Here is a 12,954-nt window from a genome sequence, read left to right as displayed (position 1 = left end):
TGTATTTACCACTCGCCTTCTTCGCCAATTTCTGAGTTGTGCAGTGCTTTTGATCATGTTATGGAAGAAATATCGCATGCTGAATGCAACGTACTGACATTAGGTGACATCAACATCAACCTCTTGAATATTGCTTCACGTAATTCTGCTATTTATTCTAGTACTTTTCATAGCTATGAATACGAATACTTGATTACTCTCCCTACGGGCTGGCCAATCAATAATGATGGCAGCTTGATTGATCATGCATTATCTAATTTACTTGAACAACCTGGTGCAATAATGGTTAATACTGATATCACCGATCATTACCGTATAGTTTTACGCTTCCAGAATCTATCACCTTCAAAGAAAACTGGTTACGTGTCACACATTTACGCTTGATAAACCAAAGCTAATTGATAGCCTGGCTAAAGCTGAGTGGTTGGATGTTATATCGTGCATTGACCCCCAGAAAGTTTCTTTACAGCTTTTAGCTACACTATCATCGCATTTTTTTCAGATTTGGGTGCACGTTAAACAAGCCCATGTGGTCGAAATTTCCGGAGCCCTCCACTACGGCGTCTCTCATAATCATGTGGTGGTTTTGGGGCGTTAAACCCCACATATCAATCAATCAACTATCATCGCATTTCAGCTTGCATACTCATAAGCAAAAGTGCAGAAAAAAGATAGCATCCCCGCAAAACCGTTGGCTTACAGATAACCTTCTGAAAGCTATGCAGTCTTGAGAAAATATGTATAATGTAATGAGAAATGCGTATAAAAACATACAAACAATCTTTTATTACCAAGTTACTTACCCGTTATTGAAAATTTTCTAACACACCTTCTGCTCAGCTGAGGAAGGCGAAGAGGATTTATAACGAGGTAAAGATTGCTGAGTGTGGTAATAATGCTTAAATTAAATGTGAAATTGAGAGCGCTTTTCTTAACCGCTGAAAGCAGAACGCTATATCGAGAACTGTGCATAACAGCATGACATATAAAAATCCACATCATATTGCAGATGCCTTTTGTGGTGCTTTGTTTAATACTGCGTCTGTTTCCGCTTCCTGTTGTGAAATGTCTTTGAACCGCCTGCCTCATTCATTCTTCCTTTTTCCGAGTACTCCTGATGAAGTAATTTTGATTATTAAGGCCCTTAAGCCCACGAGTGCTGACCTTGATAATATTAAAGCTCGTGATATTAAAATGATTGCTGAACACGTTGACCACGTTCTTTCATCAATCATCAACCTCGTTTTTAAATCTGGTATTTTTCCTCGTGAACTCAAACGCGGACGTGTCATTCCTGTTTTCAAAAAAAGGTGATCGTACATTGTTGCAGTATTATCGAGCTGCAAAAATAATCAAGAAGCGCATTACAAATGTTTAAATAAATTCAGTATTCCTTTCCCCATCTATTCGCCTTTCTTTCCGGCTTTTTGACAAATCTAGCGCTCATTACACTTACCGATTTCCTCAAAAAGGTGATTGATAGAGGTGAATTTGCAGATGACCTATTTAAGGCTTTCGACTCTATTTTTACCGCATTCTATTTGCTAAATTAAAAGCTATTGGAATAACCAGGTTACCTTTGCTTCTAATAAAAAGTTTTATACAGGACAGAAAACAAACGGTTGTTGTTTCCGCGGATCTTACTCTAAAGAATAAACTACTAACATAGGTGTACCACAGGGGTCCTTCTTAGGTCCCCTACTCTTAATTTACATCAATGGCTTGCCGACTTGCCTTTCCTCATCTAAATGTATTCTATACGTGGATGACACGACCATATTTCATTCCAACGGCTGCCTATCCACACTAACAAGTATGCTAAATGAAGATCTTTTGAAAATTTACTTGAGGTGTACACAGAACAAACTGCAAAACAGCCATATTAAAACAAAGTTTGACATTTTTACCTTGCGCCAACGGTCGTCCGATCTTAATCAATCCATTTCCAGCAACCGTCACATTATCACTCCAGTTGATCACTGTACATGTTTAGGTGTGGAACTCGATTACCACCTCAAATTTCATCTTCGCGTGCATAATGTAAAAAAGAACATGCCTCACAGTATACGCGTTCTTATCAAAGCGTGACTGCATTTCTCCTTTTCTACTCTCTTATCACTTTATTATGCTTTCGTTCATTTCCACCTTAACTACAACACAAAACCATGGGGCAACACATACAGCAGTCACCTGGCATCATTTCAGGCCATTCAAAACTGGGCCATTCGTCTAATAACGTTTTCATCACGTTCTGCTAACGCGAATCAGTTATTGCACTCGTACAATATTCTTAGTGTGTCCGATCTTTATAAGTATAATCTCGCCATTTTTGCTTTTAGGGCGCTACTGAACAATATTCCGGTGTCTATAATACCTAGGGCATTCCTCAATAATGCTAACAATACTAGATTCGCTCGAAAAAAAATTAATTTCATTTTACCCATTGTTCACATGAATTACGGCAAGCAGTCGTTATATTTCTCAGCACTTGCTTTGTGGAATTCTCTGCCATCTACTCTGAAATCACTAAATGCTCATAGGTTCCGATCTGAACTTAAACATTTTCTGCTTGATTTGTCTGATTCCAGTTCTTCACTGCTTTAAGTGTTCTCATTCGGTAGTTTTTCTCTATCTTCTCATCTTTCCTTATTCTTGTATCCTTTTTCTGTGATTTTCCTTATTTGTCTTGATATTTTGTTTAATGGTTTGAGCCTTACTATGTTGCATTTTTCCTTTTGAAATGTCACCCGCTTTGCCGTTACTCTCTTCGACTATGGCACATTACTTGTTCAATGCTTTTTTAACGCTATTTATAAGTTACTTCCTTACTTGATTTGAATTAGTCATTATTATTATTAATAATCTAGCCAACCACTTCTGCGATTCAAAGAAATTCTTTTTTATTATAGCGAACGACATCGGCTTTCCCCGGTGCCTGCTAAGGGCCTGAGTAAGGCCGATGAACGAATCCTAAGGCGCCTGCAGACCAACACTCTGTTGGGCCCGGCAGTACTAAAGCATTTTGACTCGAAAGGCGATGGGCGGTGCCAACACTGCGGCGAAGTCTCCATTAACTTTCACATGGTATGGGCATGTCGAATGAATCCCTCCCTTCCCTCTAACCCTTCCCCCACTACAGAGGCATGGGAGGCAGCCCTACTCAATTACTCAGGGCTGGATGTCCAAAGAGCTCTAGTCCAACGGGTGCGAGTAGAGTCCCTGTTCAGCGGGATCCCGAAATAAGGACTCCCCCTGTGTAAAGGGCCCTTATGGGCCTGCAAACTCTCTATAAATAAATGTTTTTCGCACACACTTGCATGGATGATTAAAGACGTCAAGCAGTATAGTCGAACAACTGATAGAAAAAGTACTGCATATCATTCACAAAGCCCCACCACGGTGGTCTATAGTGGCTAAGGTAAGAGGCTGCTGACCCGCAGGGCGCAAGATAAAATCCCGGCTGCGGCGGCTGCATTTCAGATGGAGGCGAAAATGACGTAGCCCTGTTTGCTCCGATTCGGGTACATGTTAAAAAACCCCAAGGTGGTCGAAATATTCGGAGCCCTCCACTATGACGTCTCTCATAATCATACTGTTAAGGCGTTTATCATCCGGCAACCAGCGAGAATATATAATGGCGACAGTCACGGCCAAGCACGGGCTCTCAGCGCGAGCAGCGTCCTTGTTGGGTAGCCCCACTAGGAGGTACTCAAGAGTTCGACCCATTTCGGACTTCGGAGGCTTCGCTACAATATGATGGTTTGGGGACGTTAAACTCCATATATCAATCTATCAACCATTCACAAAGCAACGGCTTTACAGATAGATTAGGATAATCGGCGATATGCTATTCATTCTGGAATGAAATTAAGAGAAATATTTGTACGTTCACCTACCAAGATGTAGGAAACGTGTACTCTACTGCAAATGCCAATTTCTGCTTCATTTGTGCACGGCGCTTCCAATATAGCGGGTAGCTGCATGAGTCACAAATATAAGTACTGCTGTCTGGTGCACTTAGTTGGAGGCTATGTTTTCAGACAAAGGGCGACAAAGTGTCAACATGCCTTTCTTGAAAACTTCGTATTCCGTACAAACGTGTGTGTGCGTGCGTGCGTGCGTGCGTGCGTGTGTGTGCGTGTGCGTGTGTGTGTGTGTGTGTGTGTGTGCGTGCGTGCGTGCGTGCGTGCGTGTGTGTGTGTGTGTGTGTGTGTGTGTGTGTGTGTGTTGGAGGGAGTATTGGGTCCGCACTGTGAATTTTTTGTTGCAGGTGGGGAGAGGGGGGACGGCTACCAACGAATATGAAAACTGGCTGAGCCAGGAAGATCATGCTCACGCGCCAACAACCAACTACGACAGCTCGTCGGCGCACACCATCCGCGCTTCCGCTAAACTTTCAACTCACGTTCACCACAATGGGTCACTGGCCGGACGCGCAGTCTGAAAAATGGCGGCGCGATATCGGAGGGAAGTCTATTGCTGCGTGCATGCGGCTTTCGGTCTAAGCGCGACGAACAAGTCGTAGCGAATGGTTGTCAATGTGTATTCATCCCGGAAACGAGATCTGCATGACTGAGCTTGTTGTGTTCCCAGATATTGAGGTCTATATCGCGACGCGCTAGTTTTTTCGACTGACCACGAGATTTTTTGCGCATTCAGGGATGGCTTGAATCAAATAATAAAGGAGGCGAGTAGCAAAGCAAACCGAGGAGCGAACAATGCGATCTGGTCCACTGGATCACGCGGTTGCACTGGGTCATGGTGGTGTCGTATTGACACTGATGTGAGGCGAAGTAGAGCCTACAGTCATCGAGAATATACTCTAGAAGGGCTTTCAAATGCACTCTAGTAGGAGTAATCGGTCCGCTTGTGTCAGTGACACGTCTATGTGCTCTATGAGTCTGAGTTCTTTTTTTAATGAACTGCTCACGTGATGGCATGTTAGCGGCAACTCTTCCACGCCACTGAAAATGTGTGAGAGTTTAGCTGTTTTTCAGCTTGCGGCGGAAATAAACAGTTCGTAGTTTGGCACTTGTCTGTCTCTTCTCTCTTTGTCATGTTCCTAGTTTTGCGCATGTTGCGAAATGTTCAGCAAATCGTAGGGAAAAAAAGAGTGTGCTCTGACTCATTTTGCATGTGAGAGTCGAATCTGTAATGCTCTTTTTACAGTCACATAAACTCTCGTTAAGAAATTTTCACGTCACTCACGGCTCTCCTTAGAGGGAGCAAATTTTTCACGTTTGAAGATGATTTCACCACAGTGTTAGATTGCTGATATTATTTTTTTATGCTAACGCCTACCAATATGCATGCCGCAGTGCCGGTCGTGGTGCGCGGGAAAACTAACTGTATTTTAAACGCGGCATGAAAAACCCCACATCCAAGCAACATAAGGCAGACCAAACACTTCTAAATATGTTTAGACAAATGAACAAACACATGGACACACCGTTAAATGGTACAATAAGCACTTTAACGTACAAAAAGAAATGCCAATGCAGACCGGTTTGCACCCCTCGTCAAAGTACAAAATAGTGTAATGAAATATAATACAAAACATTTCAAGAAATTTATTTTTCTGCTAATTTTTATGTTTTAGTTTTTATTGTATTAGCAAAGCAATGTTGTGTTTTTTCATCATATTTCTTTTCCATCGTGTCAATAAATAATACTTAAAATACGGCTATAAACAAAGTGAACTTGCCTCTGTAGGCCGAACACTACACAAGCGACAGTAACTTATCAAGGGTGCAGCGTGAGATCACTTTATTCGCCGGCCATTTCGCTTGACCACGTCAGAACATGGTAACCTTTTCCATTTGACTCTCATATGATGGGTCCTGTGCAATACTGGCACCGGTTATGCGAAAGTTTATGAAATAACACGATCTTATGCGAGAGTAGTTTGACTAATGACCAAGAGAAAACATTTTTTGCACCAATTAAAAGTCTGTGTTGGTAAACATTATGAACATGTAATAGTGCAACGTCTAAATAACAGAATCACGGTGGTTAAGAACAGTCCTTTCAATTGCGTTCCTGAAATTTGTGATGAAATTCAATGGGGATGCTAATAGCTTTTTTTTTTCATGAAAGCTACGAAAGTATGTACTGGAATTCTCATCAGAATAAATATTCTCATTACCACAAAATCTAGTTGTTACATGTGAAAACACATATAAAGGTTCCGGAGTTGGATACGGATTTGGAGCCTCCTGTAAATGGCAAACATTTTTATAAAATCAGGCTTATGGTATCGGCAGGAACAAAGACAAATTACAAATTGTATTTTAAGATAAGTGATCGCGTATATTTCAAATACATTGGACAAAAAAACATTAGAACACGGGACGTTTTAACTATTGTGAAGAGGTTTGCACTTTATTCTATATAAAAAATGCAAAACTATGCTTCGGGGTCCATGTAACAAAAATGTTATAAATCGTTATTTTGGTCGAAAATATTTTTTTAATTCTTTGACAAGTTAGCTTTAGGTCACCAACACTGAGGCAGACGGAAGGAAATTTTATATGAAAAAAATGCGTCAAAATGGGTGGTTTGTTTACCATAGTTAGAGCGGATTTCCTGTAACATGAAGTTTCGTTGTAAAACAATGTAAGTGTTACCTGTTACCAGGGGTAAGAACTGGAAAATATGTTATGGTGGAAATTGGGAATCCGTCATTGATCTTATTGTTACCTGACATATCCCAGTGATCGTGTGTATTGCTGCCATTTGTTCGAGTCATACTTTAGAACGCGATGGCCTAGCCTCAAAAAGACGTGTCCAGTTTTTTATTCTGATTTCACAGGCCCTCTAATGGCTTTTAAAAATTAATTCAGCTATATTCCGTGATTTCACGAGCGACATCCCCGACATGAATATCAGCCACCCTATGGTGATGGTGCTTCGAGTTACCTTTAGCCGTTTAGGATTCTCAAACGGGCACGTAAATCGAACTACACGTCCGGGCATTCCGCCCTCATTGAATTGTGGCCACCGTGCCGGGGAGTCGAACCCGAGTAATTGAGCTAAGCAGCTCAGTGACTTAGCCGCTAAGCTCTATGTCATGCAGTGGTTGGGCCTAAGATTGAGCTGTATGCGTGAGTTCTATGGCGTGCAAGATCAGCAATATAACGAATGTGATTTTAGTTTTAGTTTTTTCTGTGGTTTGAAGTTGAACCAGACGCTCAAGCGGTAGTCCAGAAGTTGTGAATCTTAGTTCTGAAACTTTAGCACGTCACTCTGCAGAAAGAGGTTCGTGTTCGTTCAGTGAGCCGAAAGGGATATTTTGACTTTACGAACGAACGATATTCGCGAAGTCCCCCATGCATGGTGGATCAGTGGCTATGGTGCTCTGTCTGAACAGAAGGCAGTGGCTTCGATCCCGGCTGTGGCGGTCGCATTTCAGTGGCGGCGAAATGGTTGACATCGATTGATTGATTGATTTGTGGGGTTTAACGTCCCAAAACCACCATTTGATTATGAGAGACGCCGTAGTGGAGGACTCCGGAAATTTCGACCACCTGGGGTTCTTTAACGTGCACCCAAATCTGAGCACACGGGCCTACAACATTTCCGCCTCCATCGGAAATGCAGCCGCCGCAGCCGGGAATCGAACCCGCGACCTGCGGGTCAGCAGCCGAGTAGCTTAGCCACTAGACCACCGCGGCGGGGCAATGGTTGACATCGAACGGGATGTGCGATGTCAGCGCAAGTTAAGGAACACCAGGTGGTCACAAATCCGCAGCCTTCCACTACGGCGTCTGTCATAGTCATATCATGCTTTTGTGACGTATAACACCAGATATTCATATTATGAACTTCTTTCGCAAAATATGGGTATGCCAAACAGAGCTGTATGGGGCTGCGCGCCACACTCAGGTTTCAACTTTAAAAAGAGTACTATAAGTGGTAATAAACTAGACATACAATCTTGGAGACATTCATGGAGCTCGTACAGAGCTCACAAGCACTCCACACGAGAGAGCGGCATCAACGCCACAGCAAAAGTCCTTATGAAAACATGACCTTGTGAAAATGCCAAACCAATCTCTCCAAGTTGTTATAGGTTGACGTATTTGCTAAGCCCAAACTACATTATGTTTCTAATCCATTGTGCCAACTGTGCTGACACGTGGATCCCATATTTCTATAGCCTACATAGCGCAATATTCGCGCACGTGTGTAGCGTGACTCGTCTCCTGCAGGGACTAAAACGGTTTCATTCAATCAAATCAGCGCCCAGAGCGAACCTCATTTCGCTAATGGGTGTCCATATTGACTGAACAAAAGCTCCGAACTGCCCCGCCGTGGTGGTCTAGTGGCTAAGGTACTCGGCTGTTGACCCGCAGGCGGCGGGTTCGTATCCCGGATGCGGCAGCTGCCATTTCCGATGGAGGCGAAAATGTTGTAGGCCCGTGTGCTCAGGTTTGGGTGCACGTTAAAGAACCCCAGGTGGTCGAAATTTCCGGACCCTCCACTACGGCGTCTCTCATAATCAAATGGTGGTTTTGGGACGTTAAACCCCACATATATCAAAGCTCCCAACGTTTACGTGCTTGATGACGTGATTCTAGGGGTCAACTTTTCCTCAATAGCCACCCTTTTAAACGTCCCTAAAGCACTCCCAGATTTAAAAATAGAGGTTTTTTTTTTTTGTCACCCTCACTACCCTTTTTACAGGCTTTATCTCTTCTACACAATTTATTTTCTCAATATAGCCCAGGGGCAATGTCAGTACTAAGCGTTGAGCCAAACGAGGTTTCGCACTTTTCGGCTTCACTCTTTTATCTGTTTTCGCACCACCAAAAACTATTTCAATTTGTTTGGTCGCTCATGATAGCTGCACTATACACAATGCAGACAACGCAGAAAACGCAGACAGTTCCCAGATGGCAGCCCTTGTAATATGGCCCAATCAAAAGCTTGTTTCCTCATGATGTCGTAAGAGCATACTGCTAGCTTTTCCAGTTATACTGAAAAGGCGGGAAATGAGTGCTTATGGAGACTAACGCAGTAGTTTTATTTTTATCACAAAAGGTGTTTTATGCTGTAGTTCTTCACAGCTCCACTGGCGTATTTTCGTCACGTGTGTGAGTATGTGACATATATGCAAACAGAAGGCAACAAAAAAATAAGAAAAATTCTGCTGCCGGCAGTCGAACCTACAACTTCTTCCACGTGAACGCGCAATTCGAACCAACTGGGCCACAAAAAAAAAAACATGCTTTGCAGGTTCTTGGTGGTTATCTATTTGTATAGACTATTTGCCTTTGGTGCCACTCAGAGCTCGCTGGTTTAATCGTGTTTTCCTCCGCTGTTATCAACCGTCGATTATGACATTTTTGTCGAGGCGGCTTATCAGCGCTCGCTACTTATTCACCCCCAATGCGAGGTAAACACCGTCGTCACTGATGGTGTTGTCGAAGTAAATGGTAGATTCGCTATTTGGTGCGTCAGTATCGCTAGCTAAATTTGCCAGATTGCATAGCTCCGCGGTGATTACCAGCAGCCGCTTTTCCAAAATTTTAAAGTGGCTTTGGACTATTCGTAGGTTAAAGCTATTTGTGTTAATTTTTATATATACAGCCGTAATTAATGTTTGTACCCATCTGAAGATGCCTTCTACCACAGGAAGGCAACGCCGCAAGTAGCACTCAGACACCTCTCTTCTATTTCTTAAAGGATATCGGACATATATATATATATATATATATATATATATATATATATATATATATATATATATATATATATATATATATATATATATATATATATATACATATATATATATATATATATATATTTATATATATATATATATATATATATATATATATATATATATATATATTTATATATATATATATATATATATATATATATATATATATATATATATATATATATATATCACGAAAACATTTGGTGAGATAAACAAGACTAGGCGATGAGGCAGTGATGTTATAATAACAACACCATTGCAAAAACTTGATCTGTGTAGAGTATAGGTCTCTATCCTTTATAATAAGGGCTCTCTTTCATCCATCCACTGTCATAAAAAAAGCTTACATGATTCTTAATGTATTCGCGTAAGATGGCTGTAAAACAAAAGCCATTTTGTCGTTGTTGTTGTTTTTTGCAGTCGATTGCATTGATTACTCACCTTGGAAAAGCTTGTGCACCTTCTGTGGCTTTGCACTATGTCCGAAATTGTCATCCTTGCAAGCTTTTATGCCCCTATCGTGCCTCAATCACTAATGCCCATTACTTACCAAGCGACGATTTAATGTGATTACCTCATCATTTGATGTCACAGCGACGATACTATAGTTTCAGATGATGTCGAAAATTCTGGTCATCTGTGGCGTCATGAGAAGATTTTTTTACATATTTACAATACGGGATAAAACACATTACGTATTTTGGAATATGTTATCAACATATTCCGAAGTACGTAATATGGTTTATCCATTCATCCATCTAACAGCATTTACTTAGCTATACGCTTGCCCACAGCCGCCCTTATACAAAGGATATTTGTATGGCAGAGAAAGCACAGCATGGGAATAGGCGTCATTACTCCTTTAAGAACTCATACCCAGCAACGTGGACGTGGGTAGCCAACAAGGTATAAGTATCTTCCTTACCTCCTGTGGCTATGGTCGCCGCCAAGAGCCGCAGCTGTACCAGGGACAGGAGGCCGACGAACGTCGTCAGTAGTTCCGCTTCGCGAAGGTTCTGAGCCGTGGACATCGCTGGCTTAGTGGCGTCCAACTTGATGACTCTTTTTCTGCTCCTTTCTTTTTCGTTGTGCGCTGCCATCGTCCACGACTGAACAACCGACCGCGTAGCCTCTACATGGATAAGACTCTCGCGAAGCTGCACGCACTCGTAGCCAGTGAGATGCCACGTACCCCTGTGAAATCCCTGTTTGGCGTCCGTTGGGATTGACGACGTCGTGAAGCTTCCGTGAGATTAAGCCCCGACTCGATTTGGCTCTTGAGCCGGGATTAATGCCCGCTACTCGGACACGGGAGAGGAGGAATGACTCGACTGACTATTTTTGTGTCTGAGGCGCACTTTCAAGAGGGCTGCTGATATCAGCGCTCGTGAAGCTTTCAGTTCCAGCGAAGTGTTTTTTACAATTCTTTCTTTTTTTCCTGTCGTTATTTTTGTGTGCCGTTTAAGAGAACCTCCAGTTTTTAAAAAATACGAGCAAGATTAACCTGTATTGTTTGCTCGTAATAGTAGTTTTCATTGAACGAAGTACACTCAATACCAACATGACATTTATAAAGATCGGATGCGGTGAACGTTAAGAACTTCCCTGCAATGCGCTTCAAAACACTGTCCCAAGCTTAGAAACTCGCATTACGAGTCTTAGTGTCGAATCGCTTCTGAAGCTGGTGCTACGGCTTACGAAAAGTGTTAATGAATCGACGTGGCTATGGTACCATAATGTACCTTTAGCGCTGGAAATTCTGCGTATAGTAATAATCAAGGAACGTCTTTCCATTCAAACAAACAAAGCGAGGAAATGCTTGCTCGGGCATAAGCGTCATATTGCCGGTTGCTCAACTGTTGACGCCTGAGCGAACGAAAAAAGCACGAGAGTGATTAGCAACAACATTAAGTTTAACAACGATTGGGAAATCGCAGAAAGTGGTTTTACATCTATGAAAATCACATTTGTAAATACTTGCGTTGTGAAGTACTTGCTATGCGAAATTCTAAACAACCTTTTCTGTCAACTTTTCTTACGTACGCTGATTTAGGGCGCGTCAAATCTAATTTGTCTAAGTAGTTTAGTCAAAATGAGGACGTCATCGTAGTACGATTCATGCATAATGTAAACTAGCGTACCCGAGATCAGGAGCGAAAAAAATGATTATCCGATGTGCCGTCTTATGTCATTTGTATTGAGTGTCAAAAATGGTAGGTCAGAACCACTGTGCTAATCCTGGCTTAATACTTCTCAATCTTCTTAACGTCTCCGTGCCGGGGCAGCACTTGTTCGACTCACATCTATTGCTTCAAACTTCTTCAGTGTCATGCATTGGAAGTCAGCCGTTGTTTACCAACAGCGCGCAAACTCTGCGTACGACGTTCCTTGAAAGACGTAGGACTTCTTCGTAAACAAGTGCACACACGCTTCTTTCACTTTTCGCAACTTTGCTCAGGCCACGCGTTCGGAAGCGGCATGCTTCCGCAAGTACCTGTGGTCGTCGCGGTCAACGGCAGGTAGCTCTTCCACGATGCTTCCGGGACCCGCCACGTTTGATGAAGCGCGCTCTTTAGCGAGAGGAGTGGTGGGTGCTGCAGTAGCGGCAGAGGCGCGGGATAACTCGGCCGCGCTGTCACGTCGCGCAGTGACCGGAGTGCCGGTTTGACTTCAGCGCGGGAGATTTTCGGTGAGGGCACGCGTTCGGTGGTTGCCAAGCAACCGGTGGGCCCGTGTTGCTCCATGCGGTGGCGCCACTGTTTTTCTCTTGCACTCGCAACAACGAACTTCGGCGCTGCGCAGAAAGGGAAAGAGGGTTAGAGGATGAGCGAATCGGATGCAGCACGGGGCAGTTGTGTATTCGTTTTAACCTCGGGGCATGTACTGCGTACATTCTCTTGTGACTGCCATTTCTTTTGCACGTTCTCTTCGGCCTTCTGTCCCTTCGTTACGTTCAGTGTATGTCGTGTACGCTTGGCTTCCGTTCAACGAGAACTAAAAGTCTCTCTGAATTGTTTCCCGTGGGCTGTGTGAAAAGAAACGAAAAAGAAAGAAAGAGAAAAAGAGAGAGAGAGAGAGAGACAGGATGAAAGAAGGAAGGAAGGAAAGAAAGACCAAAAAGAAAGAAAGAAAGAAAGAAAGAAAGAAAGAAAGAAAGAAAGAAAGAAAGAAAGAAAGAAAGAAAGAAAGAAAGAAAGAAAGAAAGAAAGAAAGAAACCAAACAA

At 42.6% G+C, this 12,954-nt stretch overlaps 1 protein-coding gene across 1 annotated transcript in view; it reads right to left on the bottom strand.

The window, feature by feature from the left end:
• LOC119181143 (beta-1,3-galactosyltransferase 5) overlaps window positions 1–12,362 on the bottom strand; it is a 38,642-nt gene extending 26,280 nt beyond the window's left edge. The window contains exon 1 of the mRNA XM_075875962.1: window positions 10,656–12,362. The gene's annotated coding sequence lies outside the window, so the exon portion shown is untranslated. The remainder of the gene's footprint in view (window positions 1–10,655) is intronic.
• Window positions 12,363–12,954: the final 592 nt, after the last annotated feature.

Source organism: Rhipicephalus microplus, chromosome 10 (assembly GCF_043290135.1).
Source record: "Rhipicephalus microplus isolate Deutch F79 chromosome 10, USDA_Rmic, whole genome shotgun sequence".
NCBI classification, from domain to species: Eukaryota; Metazoa; Arthropoda; class Arachnida; order Ixodida; family Ixodidae; genus Rhipicephalus; species Rhipicephalus microplus.
Note: the sequence above shows the minus strand (reverse complement) of the source record. Positions and strands in the feature narration are given on the sequence as shown.